Raw genomic sequence first — 20,964 nt, forward strand, 5'->3', positions numbered from 1 at the left:
CTTGCACCAACCTTGGACATGCCCAACTTTTCATGAATTATTTTCTAAACTGTACCTGCCAAGATGCCCATTTCTTCAGCTATTTAGGAAAACTTGCCTGACAAAATTAAATCCTCATCTTTCTTGCACATTTCGGTGGAAGTTGCTTCCACAGGCCATCCAGTGTGAGGGTCATCTTCAAAGGACTCCCTACCCCAGATAAAACTGCTTACTCCAAAATTTTACTTTGTAGGATGATGCGGCAGACTCACCATAAACTGCAGTCACCATTATCTCTTTCTCTTGAGAGATACCATGTGCCTATCCCAGGCCATTTTGAATTCAGACAGTCTCTGTCTCCACCACCTCTTCTGGGAGACTGTTCCATGCATCTACCACCCTCTCCGTAAAAAGTATTTCCTTAGATTACTCCGGAGCCTAACGCCTCTTAACTTCGTCCTATGCCCTCTCATTGCAGAGTTTCCTTTCAAATGAAAGAGACTCGACTCATGCGCATTTACATTACGTTGGTATTTAAATCTCTCTATCATATCTCCCCTCTCCCGCCTTTCCTCCAAAGCTGAAGCAAAATGACTGATTTTTCCCACTTCTGAATTAATGACCATGTGCTAATTTTGCCTTTAAAAAAAACCTTAACACATGAGCTCCTAACACCACCTATTTTGTAGGTGGAAAGGGCTCTTGTGCTAAACAATTAGTGCATGGTAATGCCTCATGATTAACACCATCAGCCCACTCACTCTCTTTCTAACACACTCCCTTCCAAGAAAATTAAATAACTTTTTTTAGCATATGGTATGACCATTTTATCATGAATACCAGCACACATCCCATGGTAAGTCCTTTTTAATGTGTGGTAAGCAGGACCCCTGAAGATATAATACAGGGGTGTCCACAAAAACACTCCTTGATTTTAAATGGTTACAAAACCAAAACTTATTGGAATATGTTTATAAATAAGATGACAGCAAATACAAGACCCAAAAAGCACGGTTGGCAAGATCTTACACAATCGCTGCACTTTCACCCTTATAAGCTGCAACTAGTGCAGAAGTTACAACCTTCAGATAATGCAATGTGACAAAATGACCAGGTGCTCCTCAAGTGGCCCCCGAGATCACTGGATATTACTATTTGTGACTTTTTCTTTTGGGGGATAAGTGAAAGACAGAGTGTATGTACCCACAACTATGGATGATCTGCAGGAACGCATCACTGAAACTATAAACGCAATCATGCTGGATATGCTTTGGAGAGTCTGGTCCGAGCTCAATTATCACATCAATGTTTGCCGAGTAACAGGTGGGACTCGTGAGAACTGACTGCAGCCATTCAGAAAGCAGGGCGGACCCAGGCAGCAGCGCACTCCTGCCGGCCCATACACCGCTAGACCACCAGGCTTCAGGGGACATTTAAAAAATTTAAAAAGGTACTGCGGGGGGGAGGGGGGTTTAAAAGGAAGGGCGGGAGGCCATGTTATTAAAGGGTACAGAGAGGAGTGGGCGAGGGAGGATTGTTAGCCGGCTGGGACAGATCCCTCCTGTCTCAGCCTACCACTAGACCACCAGAGGTGAGGGGGTGGCAGGTTACAGGTCAGGGAAGTGGGGGACAGGGTGCAGAGCCTGGCAGGGAGTGAGGGAGGCTGGGTGCACAATTTGGTTCAGAATGTTTTTTTTCTTGTTTTCCTACTCTAAATCTAGGGTGCGTCTTATGGAGCGAAAAATACGGTGCTGCAATGGGGAAATGGAAAGGCAACAGGCAGTTGCCATTACTTAGGTTCAAGTGGAAATGCTTTAGAGAAGAAGTAGTTTTTAAAGGATTGTCTTAAACTTTAAAAATGAAAGTTCTGTGCGCAGATGGAGTGGATTGTTATTCCAGAGATTAGGGGAACAACCGAAAAGGATGAACGTTCTGGTTGAGTGTGAGCAGATCTGAAGGTAGGTAGCCACTACTAGGAGATGCTTCTGGCATGAATGCAGTGAGCGGTTTGGGGAACAAGGGATAAGATGTTTGAGTAATGGCAGATGATGTTTAATGCGAGCAAGTGCAAAGGGATGCTTGTGAGAAAGAGGAACCCCTAACTACAGCTGTGCGATGAAAACTAAAGCTAAGGTTTTCAACGAATTTGCCACTTGATTATTTATGTGCTTCTTCGTTTCTGTATACAACTTTTTGATTCAAATTTGTCAATGTACATTATACAAACAAGATATAATGTTTTTCTCATAATATTTCTGTGTTAGTGGTATAAAAACACATTTCTCTCAGTTACACGTTTTTGTAATTAGACAAGACTGTGGTATAGGTTCAACATACTTTTGCATTTGCTGCTCTAACGGAAAATGATTTAAGTGACCTCTGACCACAATACTGGGGAGTGTAAGGAAAGCTGTCCTTTTCTTACAGTCTGTTAGCATACACCCTCCTCCAAGTAAGCAGAATGGAATGAGGGAGAGATTTAATCATCTTTTCCACTTTGACTGTACAACTCCAACAGGAAAAAAAATGCACAGATCCAGAGGAAACAAAATTGAGGGGCTGCCAAAAGCTGTCCATTTCTTTCTCTACAATATTGTTAAAATCATATTCTCCTTTACACTGCTAAGACTCCCATTACCTCTTGCCTAGACTACTGCAACCTGCTTCTCACTCACCTGCCGCTAAAACATCTCTCTTCCTTTCAATCTGTTCAGAACTCTGCTGCACACCTCATATTCTGCCAATGTTGCTATGACCACATTACCCCTCTCCTCAAGTCACTTCATTGGCTCCCCATGTTTCCACATAGGGTTCAAACTCCTCTTACTGACCTACAAGTGTATTCACTCCACAGCTCCTCAACAGCTTTCCTCGCTCCCTCCAGGCACTCTGCTCATTGGATAAGTCTCTCTTATCTGTACCCTTATCTGCACTGAAAAGCACAGTTACTTACCGTAACAGGTGTTATCCAGGGACAGCAGGCAGATATTCTTAACACATGGGTGACGTCACCGACGGAGCCCTCGGTACGGACCTTTTTAACTAGAAGTTTCTAGTTGGCCGCACCGCGCGTGCGCGAGTGCCTTCCCGCCCGACGGAGGAGTGCGTGGTCCCCAGTTAGGATAAGCCAGCTAAGAAGCCAACCCGGGGAGGTGGGTGGGACGTAAGAATATCTGCCTGCTGTCCCTGGATAACACCTGTTACGGTAAGTAACTGTGCTTTATCCCAGGACAAGCAGGCAGCATATTCTTAACACATGGGTGACCTCCAAGCTAACAAAGAGGGAGGTGGGATGGTTGGCCATTAGGAAAATAAATTTTGTAACACAGATTGGCCGAAGTGTCCATCCCGTCTGGAGAACGCATCCAGACAGTAGTGAGTAGTGAACGTGTGAACTGAGGACCAAGTGGCCGCCTTGCAGATTTCCTCGATGGGCGTGGAGCGGAGGAAAGCCACAGAAGCAGCCATAGCTCGGACTCTGTGGGCCGTGACAGTTCCTTCCAGTGAGAGACCGGCCCGAGCGTAGCAGAAAGCAATACAGGCAGCAAGCCAATTTGAAAGTGTCCGTTTGGAGACAGGACGACCCAAACGGTTGGGGTCGAAAGACAAAAAGAGCTGAGGGGCTGTTCGGTGAGCTCTGGTACGATCAAGATAGTAAGCAAGGGCACGCTTACAATCCAGCGTGTGCAACGCCTGTTCCCCAGGATGCGAGTGAGGCTTAGGGAAGAAGACGGGCAGCACAATGGACTGGTTGAGGTGAAAAGCTGAGACCACCTTGGGGAGGAATTTAGGGTGGGTACGCAGAACAACCTTGTCATGGTGAAAAACAGTGAAAGGTGGGTCGGCAACCAGTGCATGCAGTTCGCTAACCCTCCTGGCAGAGGTGATGGCAATTAGGAAAAGCACCTTCCAGGTAAGAAGCCTGAGAGAAGTTGTGGCAAGAGGCTCAAACGGAGGTTTCATGAGAGCTGAGAGAACCACATTCAGGTCCCAGACGACAGGAGGAGGCTTGAGAGGCGGTTTGATGTTGAAGAGTCCTCTCATGAATCTGGAAACCAGAGGATGAGCCGTGAGGGGTTTTCCGAGAATAGGCTCATGAAACGCAGTGATGGCACTGAGGTGGACTCTGATGGAGGTAGTTTTGAGGCCAGCGTTGGACAGTGAGAGCAAATATTCCAAGACAGTTTCCACCGCTAAGGAGGTGGGTTCTTGATGATGCCGGAGACACCAGGAGGAAAATCTGGTCCACTTCTGATGGTAACATTGGAGAGTGGCCGGTTTCCTGGAAGCGTCCAAAATGAGGCGGACCGGTTGAGATAGATTCTCCGGAGAGGTCAGCCCGAGAGAAACCAAGCTGTCAGGTGGAGCGAAGACAGATTGGGATGTAGCAGAGACTGATGCTGTTGCGTAAGTAGAGTAGGAAACACAGGAAGTAGAAAGGGTTCCCTGGAGCTGAGCTGGAGCAGGAGTGAGAACCAGTGTTGGCGAGGCCACCGAGGTGCGATAAGAATCATGGTGGCGTGGTCTTTGCGGAGTTTGGACAAGGTCCGCAACATCAGAGGAAGTGGAGGGAAGGCATACAGGAACCGATCCCTCCAATCGAGCAGGAATGCATCCGGGGCCAGACGGTGAGGAGAGAAGAGTCTGGAGCAGAATTGGGGCAGCTGATGATTGTGAGGTGCTGCAAAGAGGTCCACCTGAGGAGTGCCCCATCGAGCAAAGATGGAGAGCAGAGTCGGAGGGTCCAACGTCCACTCGTGGGGTTGAAGGATGCGACTGAGATTGTCGGCCAGAGAGTTCTGTTCGCCCTGGATATAGACCGCCCTGAGAAAAAGATTGCGGTCCGTGGCCCAGGTCCAGATGCGCAGAGCCTCCAAACAAAGGGGGCGAGATCCGGTGCCGCCTTGCTTGTTTATGTAGTACATGGCGACTTGATTGTCCGTGCACAGGAGGAGGACTTGAGGGCAGAGAAGATGTTGGAAAGCCTTGAGGGCATAGAACATGGCTCTGAGTTCCAGGAAATTGATGTGATGACGACGCTCTTGTGGGGTCCAAAGTCCCTGGGTGCGTAGATCTCCTAGGTGAGCTCCCCACGCGTAGGGGGACGCATCTGTGGTGATGATCATAGAGTGGGGGGGCAGATGAAAGAGCAGACCCCTGGAAAGATTTGAGGAGTTCAACCACCATTGGAGAGATTGCTGAAGAGATGATGTCACAGAGATGGGATGAGAAAGAAGATCCGTAGTCTGTGACCACTGGTTGGCGAGAGTCCACTGAGGCGTGCGAAGGTGGAGACGTGCCAGAGGAAGGACATGCACCGTCGAGGCCATGTGACCCAGGAGGACCATCATCTGTCGGGCAGGAATGGAGGGATGCATGAGCACCTGACGACAGAGGTGGAGTAGGGTCCGCTGACGATCGGAGGGGAGAAAAGCCCTCATTAGTGTGGTGTCCAGAACTGCTCCAATGAATTGAAGTCGCTGGGTGGGAAGCAGATGCGACTTGGGGTAGTTGATCTCGAACCCCAGGAGGTGGAGGAGAGAGATGGTGTGATGAGTAGCCTGTAGCACAAGTTGAGACGTAGGTGCTTTCACCAACCAATCGTCCAAATAGGGGAACACCTGGAGGTTGTGAGACCTGAGGAAGGCCGCTACCACTATAAGGCACTTGGTGAAGACCCTGGGTGAGGAAGCGAGGCCGAACGGTAGCACCTTGTACTGATAGTGATGGTGCAGTACCTGGAACCGCAGGTAGCGGCGAGAATTCTGATTGATGGAGATGTGAGTGTAGGCCTCTTTGAGGTCCAGGGAACATAGCCAGTCGTGTTGAGAAAGAAGAGGGTAGAGCGTGGCAAGGGAGAGCATTCTGAACTTCTCCTTGACCAGACATTTGTTGAGGTCCCTGAGATCGAGAATGGGACGGAGGTCTCCCGTCTTTTTGGGTACCAGGAAGTAGCGGGAGTAGAATCCCTGCCCCCTTTGATCTGGAGGTACTTCTTCGATGGCATTGAGAAGGAGGAGGGATTGAACCTCCCTCAGGAGGAGGGGGGTTTGAGATGAGTTTGAAGCAGACTCTACGGGAAGGTTGTCCGGAGGTAGAGTCTGGAAGTTGAGAGAGTAGCCGTGGCGGATGATGTTGAGGACCCACTGGTCCGATGTAATGATTTCCCAACGGCTGGAGAAAATGGTGAGACGACCTCCGATGGGTTGTGGAAGAGGTAGCAAGGGTGGATGACTGGCTATGCCCTGGAGAGAAGAGTCAAAAGGGCTGAGTTTGTTTAGTAGGCTGAGGAGGCTTAGAGGGTTGAGAGGCCTGAGATCGAGCCTGAGCGTGATGTTGCTGTTGACGGGGCCGCCTAGATTGCTGGGGAGGCGGATTGAGTGGTCTGGCTGAGAACCTCCGTTGATAAGATGTTTGTGGCCGATAAGGTCGGGTAGGCGGTGCCTTCTTTTTCGGCTTGATCAGGGTGTCCCACCTGGTCTCATGGGCAGAGAGTTTCTGGGTGGTGGAATCCAGTGACTCTCCAAAAAGCTCATCCCCGAGACAGGGGGCGTTGGCCAGACGGTCCTGGTGGTTGATGTCCAGGTCGGAGACTCTGAGCCAGGCCAAGCGACGCATGGCTACAGCCATGGCAGAGGCCCGAGAGGTGAGCTCGAAGGAGTCGTATATCGAGCGGACCATATACTTGCGCATTTGGAGAAGGCCAGAGATGTGCTGTTGGAATAGCGGGACCTTGCGCTCAGGTAGGTACTTCTGGAGGGCAGACAGCTGTTGGACCAAGTGTTTGAGATAGAAGGAAAAATGGAAGGAATAGTTGTTTGCCCTGTTGGCAAGCATGGCATTTTGGTAAAGCCTCTTGCCAAACTTGTCCATGGTCTTACCTTCTCTGCCAGGAGGGGTAGAGGCATAGACACTGGAGCCCTGAGTCTTTTTTAAGGTGGATTCCACCAGAAGGGACTCATGGGGCAATTGAGATTTGTCGAATCCAGGAATAGGGATGACACGGTAAAGGTTGTCCAGTTTACGGGGAGCTCCCGGTACCGTGAGGGGATTTTCCAAGTTTTTGTAGAATGTCTCCCGTAGGATGTCATGCACGGGAAGCTTGAGGAACTCCTTAGGAGGTTGCTCAAAGTCTAAGGCTTCTAAAAAGGCTTGGGACTTTTTGGAGTCAGATTCCAGGGGAAGGGACAGAGCAGCAGACATTTCCCTCAGAAATTTAGAAAAAGAGGACTGTTCAGGTTTAGAGGTGGCATCAGGTGCCGATGGTTCCTCATCAGATGAGGAGGGATCCTCCTCGGTACCGAGAGGAGTCTCCTCCCATAAATCAGGATCCCTGACCTCTGGTGCATGTCGGGACACCGGGGTGGAGGGTGCGGTGTGGCGAGTCTTGGACAAAGATTTACCAGAGCGCACCGAAACGGTACCAGGGGAGGACGATCGGCGTCGTTCTCGGTCCCGAGAAGAGTGCCGTACCGCCTGGTGCCGAGGAGGATCCACTGTGGGTTGAGAATGAACCACTGGATCATCATGAAGTTGTTGGGCCGAAAGGATCGGCATCGAGGTGTTTACCGGTACCGAAGGAGTGGACACCGGGGGCTCGGTGCGGGGCTCGGGCCGGTCTGGTACCGGAAGGAGCGGTGCCAGGATAGAGGGTAGCAGTTGTTCAAGTTGTTTCTTCAACTGCTCCTGAAGCTGAGTTTGTAGAATGGCCGAGATACGGTCATCTAGGGGTGGCATCGGAACCGCTTTCTTTTTCTTCGGTTCCTTGGATGCCGCTCCACGCCCCGGCGATGAGGAGGCCGATGACGAGGCACTCACCAATATCGGGGCGGAGCGTTTACGGGACCGGTGCGATGCCGGTAGGGACGGTGTCGCCCCCGTAGCAGGAGGGCGCTCGAGGGAAGAGGAAGGCTTCTTAGCCGGCTTACCTGGCGCCAGTGGCGCCGATGCGGGGTCGGTCGGTGTCGAGCTTGACGGTGCCGATTTTTGCGGTACCGCCGTTGAAGGTGAGGAATCCATCGCCGACTCGGTGCCGAAGAGAAGGGTTTGCTGGATTCTTCGGTTTTTAAGAGTTCGTTTTTGCAAAGTGGCACAGCGGGTGCAGGAGTCCGCCCGATGCTCCGGACCCAGGCACTGAAAACACCAATTGTGTGGGTCAGATACGGAGATCGGGCGTGCACACCGCTGGCACTTCTTAAAACCGACCTGCGGGGGCATGAAGGGGAAGATAGCCTCCGCAAAATCGAAGTCCGAGGCCTGTATAATGGCAACAGGCCCCGCCGGGGCAAAAACGAAAGAACAGGAAAAAATCAAAGTTTTTTTTTTTTTTTTTTTTTGCAATTCAAATAAAAAGGAAACCCGAAGGTAGAGGGAGAAAAATTTAGAACAAAAGCGCGAGCGGGAAGGCAAAAAGTGATTTCAATGGCCGTTGAAAAAATACACGCGTCTTCTTCGCTCCGCGGAAACGAAGAAACTGGGGACCACGCACTCCTCCGTCGGGCGGGAAGGCACTCGCGCACGCGCGGTGCGGCCAACTAGAAACTTCTAGTTAAAAAGGTCCGTACCGAGGGCTCCGTCGGTGACGTCACCCATGTGTTAAGAATATGCTGCCTGCTTGTCCTGGGATAACCATTATTGCCTCCCTACTAGATTCCCTCCACTCTCTGTTCAGCCAGGGCACAAGTGCGCTAGTCCTCCAGTTCAACTTGAGTAGTGCCTTCGACTTGGTCGACCATTCCATCCTCTTAGACTGCTTAGCGTCAATCGGTCTCTCAGGCAATGTTCTAAAATGGTTCCAGGGATTCCTTACAAAAAGGTCATACCAAGTTTACAGCGACAACACACATTCTTCCAGCTGGGTAAACACATGTGGGGTCCCGGAAGGCTCTCCCCTCTCCCCCACTCTCTTCAACATCTACCTGGCTGCACTAGGGAACCTTTTGCAAGACCTGAAAATTAAATTTTACATTTACGCCAACGACATTTCCATAATCTTTCCCCTAACCAGCGTAACTCCTGAGACGAAAAGCCATCTGGCATCCATCCTCAAGCAAATCGAATTATGGATGTCCGACTTCAAATTGAAACTCAACTCAAATAAAACCAAATTCTTCCTGGCCAGTCCAAACGACAAAATCAAAGACTCTTCAATCTCCCTTAACGGTCAAACCTTTCCCATCACAGACTCCATAAAAATTCTAGGAGTGACTCTAGACCACAACCTCTCCTTTGAAACTCACACCGACCTACTAGTCAGAAAATGCTTCTCCTCCCTATGGAAATTAAGAACCATCAGAAAATACTTTGATGCTCCCTCATTTCGCTTACTGGTCCAATCCTCCATCCTGAGCTTACTCAACTATTGCAACATTATCTAACTGGGTTCCTTCAAAAAATTATTCAAAGACTACGTATCATCTAAAATTCAGCAATTTGACTGATCTATGGGCTGAAAAAATGGGAACACATTACTCCCTACTACCAAAAACTCCACTGGCTACCCCAGAAGCAAGAGTGCTGTTCAAGTTTGCCTGCCTCTGCTACAAATCCATTCATGGTTTGGTCCCCCACTTTACCATGGATCATCCAACCAGGCCCACTCGCAAAGCTCATCTCTTTAGCCATCCAACTCTAAAAGCCTGCCGTTTCAAAAGACATCTGAACAGAACTCTAGCCTTCCAAGTAGGTTATCTAAATGACTGGCTGTGCAATATCTTCTCACGCTCCTCATCCTACTTAAACTGCAGAAAATTATTAAAAACAAATCTATTTAACCGATTTGTAGCCCAAGACACCTACCCTTGCCCCCTAGATCTCCTTTCTCCTCCCTCCCGCTCACCTACTCCTAACCCCTTATATTGTACCAGCTCCCCTACTTACATCTATTAATTGTATCTATTTTGCGGATTGTTCCTATTCACCGATTGTATTTGCAGATTGTACCCTTTCTCTGATTGTACCTATTTGCTGATTGTCCAGCCCTTCTTTATTGTAAACCGCCTCGAACGTCTACGGTTTTAGCGGTATATAAGAAATAAATTATTATTATCCTCTACGGCCAACTCCAGACTCTGTCCCTTCTTCATTTTTGCTCCATATGCCTCGAAAAAACTGCCCGACTCAGTACGTCAAGCTCTGTCTCTGGCAGTATTCAAATCTAGACTCAAAACCCACTTCTTTGAAGCTCCTTTCAATTCCAAACTCCAACCCACCTTCTAAGCACCAATATCATTCCCTCTATAATTCACCCACCTGAGCACCTTCTTTGTCTGTCTTGACTAGATTGTAATCTCTTTTAAGCAGGGACTGTATCTTCTATGTTTTGATGTACAGCACTGCTTATGTCAAGTAGTGCTCTAGAAACGATAAGTATTAATAGTTAAAAAGAGGGAACAAATGCAATGATAACAAAATGGATGAAGAGAAATAGGTTTTATGGCAAGACACAGAAAAAAAAAAAAAAAAAAGATCAGAACACACAGCAAGATCAAGGTGCAAGGAAAGATTATAAAACTTGGCCTCAGATGTGTGTTGGTATGTTTCTTTAAAAACTTGTCAATAAATATATATTTTTAAAAACAAACCAAAAAAACATTTAAGATTGATACTGAAAATCTCACCCCGAGTCTTTACCTCCTATAATGAAGATTTCTTATATGGCTTCTGTAAAAAAAGGAATTGGAGTGGCTTTGTTTGAGCAATTTGAGGATATGGATGTTTTGGATCTCTCAGTAATATTAGAAAACTTTGCTAATGCACATCTGTATAAAAGTTCTAGCTTGATTGCTAATTGGAAATTGTAGAAATAAAGAATTGTGGATGCTAAGACTTGCTTCTGAACAGAGTAAAAGTTTTGTCATTAACCCCCCCCCCAAAAAAAAAAATAAAAAAATAAAAAAAAATCTTGGCCTCTCTTCTGAATGGCCACCTCATTCTTCCTGTAGCTGGAGTGACCACAAACGAACCTCTGCAGCCCCCTCCTCTCTATTGCTGCCTGTATTCCCACCTCCTGCAGCCTCAGACTGATGCCTAATAGTGCTGCCCATTTCAGGGAAAAATTTTTCGATTTGATTTGGGCTATTTGAATCAATTTTTTTATTCAATTTTTCCTGCCCAGTCGGGCAATTTGTCAAATGACTTATAGGTTTATTTTGTAGCCTTTTTAACCACCTGCCCACATTTGCTTTCTCCAAACCCACACTGGTGTTAGGTCCTACGGGTGACCTCAAAACATTCCGAAAAGAAATCAAAACCCTGCTTTTCAAAAAATTCATCCAAATATCTTAACCCCTCCTCACCTACCTCCAGATAATTCTCCCCTATAAAATCCTCCCCAAATCACCTACCAAGTAAACAGATCCCTGAAATGTATTGTAATCTTACCTACTCCAAATGTAATCTATTTGTTTACATCACACAGTTCTGCACCGTCAATTTGCTATCAAACTTGTAAATCCCCTCAGAATCTTACCAGCTATATCTCCTCTGTTGTTAAAAAAAAAAATAAGTGTATCTTCACTGGAAAATGTCCAGTCAAATCTTTTGTAATCCGCCTTGAACTGCAAGGTATAGGCGGAATAGAAATCCGTAATGTAATGTAATGTAATGTCCTAGCTCACGCTCGCTGTCTAAAACCAGATCTGGCAGGATACACATTTCAAATCTGACATATTTTATTCACCAAATATTAAATAAAAAATTTTTTCTATCTTTTGTTGCCTAGTCATTTTATTATTCAAATCATGATGGTCCCAGGCTCTGGTTTCTGTTTGTCTTCTGTTAAAATAGCTCGCCAGGGTCTCCTGCCCATTTAACATTTTCTACTTTCTCCATCTTCCATCTCTGCACCTTCCCTTCCACTGCCATAGCCAATATTTCTGTTCTTTCCTAATGTCTACCATCTCTCTCTATCTTCCTGCCTTGTGCCCTGGATTAAATCTCTCTATTCCCATCTATGCAGCATCTCTCTCTTCCTCCCCTCTTATCATCATGTGCAACATTTCTTTTTCTCTCCCCATGCACCATCTCTCTGCCCTCCACCCTATGTCCAACATTTCTCCTGTCTTCTCATGCATATCCCCCTCCCCTCCACCATATGCAGGATTTCTCCCTCTCACCCCTTTCTACCTCTTTGTTGCATCTCCCCTTCCTCTCCTCCACCCCATATCCAACAATTTTTTTGTTGCTCATGGCCTGCCCTGCCAGGGCTTCACTCTGCCACATTTCTTCCTCTCTCCTCTCACATACAACAGCTTTTCCTCCTATCCCCTATGCAGCACCTCCCAACTGACCCCACCCACTGGGAGATCTAACATACTTTTCAGTCTCCCAAAGCTGCAGCAGCAGTAGGCCAGCAGAGGCAGCACTGTGTACAGGCTGATCATGGCCTGCCCTGCCAGGGCTTCCCTCTGCCACATCAGTGATACGCAGAGGGATATCTCCAGCAGGGCAGGCCGCAAGAATCCTGTTCAGAGCGCTGTCTCTATCAGTTGGCCACTGCTGCTTTAGGAAGTCCAAAGGTTATATAAGGTCTTGGGTGGGGGTGTTGGTCACTAAATCAATGAGGCCAGTTTTTTTTTCTGATAATGAATCAATTCAAACTAGCGAATCGGGCAGCACTAGCGCCTGGCTTTAGCCCCTCCTAATCAGGCATTCAGGAGCGACTACAAACCAACCTCTGAAGCCACCCCCATCCCTCTCTTGCTGCCTGTAACTCCGCCTCCTGCATCCTCAGACTAGTGCTTAACTACTACCAGGCTGTAGCCCAGTGGTCTCAAACTTGCGGCCTGGGGGCCACATGTGGCCCACCAGGTACTATTTTGAGACCCTTGGTATGTTTATCATAATTATATAAGTAAAATAAAACAGTTTCTTGATCTTATGTTTCTTTAGCTATAAATTATAATATTGTTATTAAGACTTAGCCAAAAGGAAAGATTTATAAACTATAAAGAGTTTTACCTCATGCAAAATTGTCATTTCTTTAATAAGACATTAACTATTTTTTCTGAGGCCCTCCAAGTACCTACAAATCCAAAATGTGGCCCCACAAAGGGTTTGAATTTGAGACCACTGCTGTAGCCCCTCCCAATCACTCAGGTGACCTCACAAACCTTGCTACATATTTAAACAAAGCCCTCTCTGGATGGCGCAAGCTGCTGGCACGTGAACAAGAAGCATGTGTTCCTTAGTGTGTCTCCTGAGGGCACCCCTCTCTCCTCATCTTCGACTCCCAACTTTTCATTTTCTACCCACATTCAACAGACTGCTAAAGCCTGTCGCTTCTCTCTCTACATCACCAAAATTCACTCCTTCCTCTCTCTGCACACTTCCCAGACCCTTGTCCACTCTCGTAACCTCACGCTTAGACTACTGCAATCTACTTTTAACAGCCTCTCCCCCACTGCAATCTGTACAAAACTCTGCTGCACGACATATCTTCTGCCTACCTCGCTATACTCGCCTCTCTCTCTTCAAATCACTTCATTAGCTCCCTTTCTGCCTTCGCATACAGTAACTTCTATTCCTAAACTACACGTGTCTGCAGCCCTTCAGTATCTCTCTTCTCAAACACCTCCCAGAGAACTCCGTTCCTCATACAAATTGCTTTTATCTGTACCCTACTCCACTTCAAATTCCAGACTTCATTCCTTTTAGCTTGCTGCCCTCTATGCCTGGAATAAACTACCTGAGTCCATCTGCCATGTCCCTTCCCTTATTCAAAAGTAGGCTGAAAACCCACCTTTTTGAGACAGCCTTCAACTCATAACCCTACTCCCCTCTGGCCACCACCCTAGCCAGCAGTTTAACCAACCCCTACCCTGGCATCCTGTTTGTCTTGATTGTTTAGATTGTAAATTCACTCGAAAAGGGACTGTCTCCTTTGTGATTCTGTACTCGGATTGTAAACCAACCACCAGGTACCCAAATTTTGTGAGCCAGTCCATAGGGCTATCAGGAAAACCTTCATCAACCCAGGAAAATGACACAGTTGTTCACCATCTTTTTTTAACTCTTTATAAAGTTCGCAGCAAAAAAATTAATTCATTTCAGCTACCAGATTTTTTAAAATACTTGTTATAGGGGGAGGAAGGGAGAAGGTGGGAGCAAAAGAAATTTATTAAGTAAATACCTAGAACCTTGGAAGGGATATCTTATGGTTTGAGATTATATACATCTTGGGAAATGAATAAGCAAGTCACACCTACTACTTAACGTTGGCATAAAAATAATCAAATCCTCCCACAACAAATTGACTGCACAATTAAGTTATGGAAGTTGCTGCCCTAGGATATAATCAAGATTAACAGAACAGGTTAAGAAAAGGTTAGAACAAGTTCCTGGAGGACATGTCCATTAACATGTGATCTGGGAATCATCACCTCTTTTGTTGAGTGAAAATAAACAAGCAGCTCTCCATTAGGATCTGCCAGGTACTGCCAACTGATCTGGAATTGCCACTATCAGTAAGAGAATGCAGAGCTCAATGGGCCATTGTTCTGACACAGCATGAAGCTTCTTATATAAACCTCATAAACAAAAGCAAAAGGCAGAAAAAAAGAGAGACATAAAATAAGGTTGAAAGAATTCTTATAGATTTGTGTAGCTCATAATAATACCTAAAGGATTAGAATCTTTTGTATCCAAAAAGTATTTAACAATTTTTTTCACTTTCACAGGGTCTAAATAAGTCGGGCACCTCATTTAATTTTAAACTTCTCCTTGACCTGTACTTGTAACCTTTCTCTAAAATCAGTTTTGCATCATGAACCACTATATCACCTTCTCATATAGGGGTCCTTTTACTAAGGTGCGCTAGCCGTTTTAGTGCACGCTAAACGCTAACGCATCCATAGGATATAATGGGCACGTCAGTGTTTAGCGTGTGCTAAAATGGCTAGATCACCTTAGTAAAAGGACCACATAATGAGGCTATTCTCTACACAGTACCTAAGTTGTTAGCAAATTTTAGAATGACTAGGATACCATGACAGCTTTGAATTGGTCTAATCTGGGCAGTTTGAAACATCAAGCCTTCTCAAATAGAAATATGCATACAGTAAAATACTGTACATTGTTTCTTAAGAATGTAACAAATGCCTTTCGGGGTTGGACAAATGGTCCACTGAAATCAGCATCTTGTGTTTTGATAGCAGCCAGTGCAGTCATTTGGAAGAACCCAACAGATCTATAGCAAATAAGTTAATATTACTCACTTCTAAAAGAGATGAAGACACTCAAATCTATTTAGCCAATAAAACAATCCAGCATTCCAGAAGGTTGTCCAAACCTTTGTTTAATGGCTACAGTACTAACCTTGAACATTCTCTGGCAACAAGTTTCCACAGGAAAAAAAAAAAAAAAAGGTTTTAAATCTGAACATGCAAAACAACAAATAAACTCCACATCATTCACATCCTTTATTAAATATGGTAGCACAATTCCTAATAACATATCTTTAGTGACTTGGCAATAATTCAGGATCATAAAGCTTCCCGACAATTAAAAGATTACCACCACAAGTTGATCGAGTTAAGTTTCTGAACTGAAGCAAAAGTAAAGTCATTCAAAGAGGAAGTAATTCTTCTTGTAAGAAGCAATTTCCACAGAAAAACGAGTATTCGCTTAAAGACAAACATTTAAGAATTGTCCTCGTAATACAGTACAGTACATGCATATTTTTATTCACTCGGGGGAGAGAAAAAAAATAAAAAATAAGATGCTGGGACAAGTCCAAGAAGGGAAAGAGCCTAGAACAAGTTCCCTTTCAAAACTCTGCAGGCAGCCTCAACCCACAAGTTGAACGGGAACGTCCACAGGGCAGGCAGCGCTTAGGTTCTTGTCAAGCGCTCTCACAGGAGAGACACCAACCCGCACGCGGTCTGCTGCCCTCAACACACCCCTCGTCCCACATCCGGAGACCGAGGGACCGCTCCCCCCCCAAAAAAAAATACCTCCTGCGGTCTGCCATCTCGCCCCGAAACCCCCCTCCCCGCTCCAACGTCAAACTCTTACCTGAGGTCGCCCACCACCAATCCCGCAGCTTTCCTTCTCTCGTGACCCGTCCCCTCCGACAAAAGCGCTCCCTCGGAGGCGTCCCGCCTCGCCGGAAGCAGGAAGTTGCGTCAGAGGAGGAAGTTGCTTACCTGTAACGGTAGTTCTCCGCGGACAGACGATCTTCCAGCCGCACGTGTGCGGCTGCAAGATCACTCTGTGGAGAACTGAACAAAAAAAAAAAAAATAGTTGCGTCGGAGAAGGAAAGCTGGGGAGGCCTGTCGCAGGCGAGCTCAAAGACAAGCTGGACAGAAAGAGCTGCACGGGGGTGGGGAGGTTAGTTCTTGCAGCGTTCCCGTAGGAGCCTCTCATTGATCAACTACCTAGCTAGGGTCCTCCAAAACATTCGAGTCCCCGTACCGCCTCCTACTCCCTTCCGAGATTCAGCGCAGTCGCTCTCGCTGTCTGCCCTAGCCTGGCTCACGCACGAGCTAACGGCATCAGAAGTCGCCTGGTCTACTGGCGCAGGCGTGTGGTTTCACTTGCAGCTGCTGCACGTGGAGAGCGCTAGAGCCACGTGCCAATAGGTCAGGGGCTGACCTCGTGCCAGTGGGCTGATGATTGACTGGACTCTGAGTAGTTGCTGCATAGGGCTAGTTCACCTGGTTTACCGAGATCCCGTCCCTGGCTTCCCGTTTACTGGAGATCCAATTTTAAAGGTGCAACTGTAATTTTCAAAATCCTATATGGTATTTTTTTCTCTCCTTTGGTTCCTGTCTTATTTAATTCACAAGAAATCTCTAATTCTAGGAGGTCTCAGAAATATAAACTGTTAAAGGAATAAATATATGGCCAATTGTTGTTGATCATTTTCTTTTTAATTCTTAGAAGTTTGGAATGACCTTCCTTCTATAATTTTTATAAAGTGCTGAAAAAGACATATTTATTTCAGAAATTTACTAATGATCCTTCTTTTTCAAATAATCATAGAAACATAGAAAGATGACGGCAGAAAAGGGCCATAGCACATCAAGTCTGCCCACTCCACTGACCCACCCCAATAGTCTAGATGCTAGTGACTCGACCTATGTAGGGATCCCACGTAAGTGTCCCATTTTCTCTTAAAGTCGAGCACGCCGGTGGCCTCGACCACCTGCACCGGAAGCTCATTCCAGTGGTCCACCACCCTTTCCGTGAAAAAATACTTCCTGGTGTCACTATTAAATTTCCCCCCTCTAAGTTTAAGCAGATGCCCTCTTGTGGTCGAGGGTCCTTTGGGGAAGAGAATGTCATCTTCCACCTCGACACGTCCCGTGATGAACTTAAATGTCTCAATCATGTCCCCCCTCTCCCTGCGTTCCTCTAGAGTGTAGAGCCGCAGTCTGCTCAGTCTCTCTTCGTACGAGAGACCCTTGAACCCCAAGACCATCCTAGTGGCCATCCGCTGAACCGACTCGACTCTAAGCACGTCTTTACGGTAATGTGGCCTCCAGAATTGCACACAGTATTCCAGGTGAGGTCTCACCATGGTTCTGTACAGCGGCATTATGACTTCTGGTTTCCGACTGACAAAACTTCTATTGATACATCCCATCATTTGCCTTGCCTTGGATGTGGCCTTCTCCACCTGTTTGGCAGCCTTCATGTCTGCACTGATGATTACTCCCAAATCTCGTTCTACTGAGGTCCTAGCTAATGTTACTCCATTTAAGGTGTAAGTTCTGCACGGATTTCTGCTACCGAGGTGCATGACCTTACATTTCATAGCATTGAAGCCTAGCTGCCATGTCGAGGACCAGTTTTCCAACATACGAAGGTCCTTTGTCATGCTATCCTGTAAAAAGCTTCCACTTACTATGTTGCACAGTTTTGCGTCATCGGCGAATAATGTTGCTTTACCCTGTAGTCCTAGTGTCAAGTCCCTTATAAATATGTTAAAAAGGAGAGGACCAAGGACCGAGCCCTGCGGCACTCCGCTGGTCACCTCCGATGCTTCAGATAGGGTACCGTTAACCACTACCCTCTGAAGTCTACCACTCAGCCAATCATTGACCCATGCAGTTATCGTCTCACCCAACCCCATTGATTTCATCTTGTTTAGCAGCCATCTTGTTTAGCAGCCTGCTAAATAAAATTCTGGCCCAAAAGTTATAGTTTCTGTTCTAATCTCATGTATCATTTTATTAATGTTTTGTTAACCGAGCCAAGACCTCCTGTTGAGATGAATTGGTATAAAAGATTACATTAGATTAGATTTAGCACCAAAGCTGTTAATAATGCAGCAGAAGTTATAAGATAGGCACCCATGCTGAAGCATGTCTTTTTTTTTTTTTTTTTTTTTTTTTTTTTTTTTTAGATCTGTGCTAGGTCTACAAATACTTTTTTGCATAAAATAATGCATAAGTTAGGAGGCTGAGTTAAGGGCAAACTGGTGATCAGCATAGGTAACATGACCATTTATTTTTTTCATCAAAACGGGACATCTATTAATATTCAGTCCCGCCCTAGTCCCACCCCCAATCCCACCCTAGCCTCGCCCCCAATTTCTTCCATTCATTTTTCATGTACACACAATATCTTATTTCATAATGGTAACCATAAAATTTTTTTAAAAAACCACAAAGCATCCTATACGCAGAGAAAATGTTAATTATTTATAGTTGGGGGGGTTTTCAACGATGTCACCTCAGTAACTATAGAAAAATAGACAAATATAGTGCAAAATATAAACAGCAGATATAAATTCTCAAAACTGACACATTTTTATCACTAAATTGAAAATAAAATCATTTTTCCTACCTTTGCTGTCTGGTGATTTCATGAGTCTCTGGTTGCGTTTCCCTCTGACTGTGCATCCTATCTCTTATTTCTTTCTGCACTCAGGCCCAACAATTGTCCCTTTCTATTCCCTCCCTCCTTCCTTCCTATGTCCTTAGTGCCCCCAGTACCTTCCTATGTCCTTAGTGTCCCCAGCGCCTCCTTCCTATGTCCTTAGTGCCCCCAGATCCAGTGTCAGTTCTCCTTTGTACCTTTGTTCCAGGTCTCCCTTTCTCTCTCTCCCTCCTCTGTTATGATCTTGTCTCTCTCTGCTCTTCCTCAGGGGCTCTCTCCCTCTGTCTGCACCTCCCAAAGTCCTGCTTCTGCCTCCTGTCTTTCCCCTTTGGTCCAGGCCTTTATCTCTCTAGTCTTTCTTCTACTTACAACCCCCCCCCCCCCCTTCTCTGCCATTTTCTCTCCTTCCTATGTCTCCTCACTGCTTCCAGCCTTTGTCCCACCCCCTCCCAAAAAGCCTACCGGCCTACCTCCCCAAAGCCAGCCTTCCCCAAAGCCAGTCTACCTGTCTCCCTCAAAGTCAGCCAGTCTGCCTGCCTACCTCCCCCAGAGCCAGCCAGCCTACCTGCCTCCCCCAGAGCCTGCCTGCCTACCTCCCCCAAAGCCTGCCTACCTCCCTCCCCCAGAGCCAGCCAGCCTGCCTGCCTACCTCCCCAAAGCCAGCCTTCCCCAAAGCCAGTCTGCCTGTCTCCCTCAAAGTCAGACAGTCTGCCTCCCTCCCTCCACCAGAGCCAGCCTGCCTGCCTGCCTACCTCCTTCCCCCCTACCGCGGAAAACAAAAGCCTCCCTCCAGGCCCGATTTAGGTCCACCACTGCTGCTCCTCTGCTGCAAACTACTTGAACCCGGAAGCCTTCTTTCTGATGTTGGAGAGGACGTTCCGGGCCAGCCAGGCAGCGATTGGCTGGCCCGGAACGTCCTCTCCAATGTCAGAATTGACGTCGGGAAGAAGGCTTCCGGGTTCGAGTAGTTTGCAGCAGAGGAGCAGCAGCGGTGGACCTAAATCGGGCCTGGAGGGAGGCTTTTTTTTTTTGGTGCGGCAGGGAGGGACAGGAAGCGATCGCCTGTCCCGTTGTCCCTGCGCACAGCTTCCGGACACTGTCTCTGAAAATGGGACATTTTGGGCATCCCAAAGCTGTGTGTGAGGACAGCGGGACAGGGGATCCGAAAACGGGACATATGGTCACCTTAGTTATAGGTATAGCATAAAATTGAGCTGTTCTGAATATAACTAAAGTCAACTAAATAAAATGTTTACTTTATAGGCATGCATGTTGACAAAGTTGCCGTTTTTATGGTTTAAGGTAGTCTCATTACAAAAAAAGTATCACTTCATTCTTTTTCGTTGGTTTTATTTATTAACATCTGTTTTGGTGTTTTAAAATAGGCTAAGGGGCAATCACACCACTTTATCCATGTACCAATTTAAATGGTTGGAACCACTGGATGAGCATAAAGATAAGAGCTAGTGGTACAGAACTAAATAATTTATAAAATAACTAGTCTTTAAGCCCATTACATTAACGGGTGCTAGAGTAGATGTCTGTCTGGGTATTTTTTTTCTTTGTCTCTCTCTCTCTCTCTCTTTGTCATTTTTTCTGTCTGTGAATCTCCCTGTGTCCTTAGTGCCCTCAGTGTTTCCTTCCTATGTCCTTAGTGCCCCCAGTGCCCCTTTCTATGTCCTCAGTGCCCCCAGTGCCTCCTTCCTCACCTCACCCCCCCCCCCGATGCCAGCCTGCCTGCGTCCCAGCCCCCTGAGCAGCATGTTTCCATGGAAACCACCCCAACCCCCCCATGCCAGCCTGCCTGCCTGCCTCCCATCCCTCTGAGCAGCATGTTTCCATGGAAACCCCCCCCATGCCATCCTGCCTGCCTGCCTTCCATTAAACCCCCCCCCACCCCCCTCTGATGCCAGCTAGCCTGCCTCCCATCCCCCTTCCACTGAAACCCCCCCCACCCCACCCCCTATGCCATCCTGCCTGCCTGCCTTCCATTGAACCCCCCCACCCCCCTCCAATGCCAGCCTGCCTGCCTGCCTCCCATTTTAATGTGCAGGATCAGGCACCACAAATCCCATGCAGTTGCTGAAGCAAAAAGTAGGCTAGGGAGACTTTAAAGTGCACCTTCGAGAGGGAAAGCTGCTTCCTCGCTGCTTTGGAAG

At 46.8% G+C, this 20,964-nt stretch overlaps 1 protein-coding gene across 2 annotated transcripts in view; it reads right to left on the reverse strand.

Annotated features, from left to right (window-relative positions):
• MYO1C (myosin IC) overlaps nt 1–20,964 on the reverse strand; it is a 179,828-nt gene that overhangs the window by 152,090 nt on the left and 6,774 nt on the right. The window contains exon 1 of one of the 2 annotated variants that reach the window (XM_033921404.1): nt 15,994–16,109. The exons of the other annotated variant lie outside the window; for it this stretch is intronic. The gene's annotated coding sequence lies outside the window, so the exon portion shown is untranslated. Of the gene's footprint in view, nt 1–15,993; nt 16,110–20,964 lie in introns of those variants that run through there. 2 annotated transcript variants of the gene reach the window in all.

This window comes from Geotrypetes seraphini, chromosome 15 (genome assembly GCF_902459505.1).
Source record: "Geotrypetes seraphini chromosome 15, aGeoSer1.1, whole genome shotgun sequence".
In the NCBI taxonomy this organism is placed as follows: Eukaryota; Metazoa; Chordata; class Amphibia; order Gymnophiona; family Dermophiidae; genus Geotrypetes; species Geotrypetes seraphini.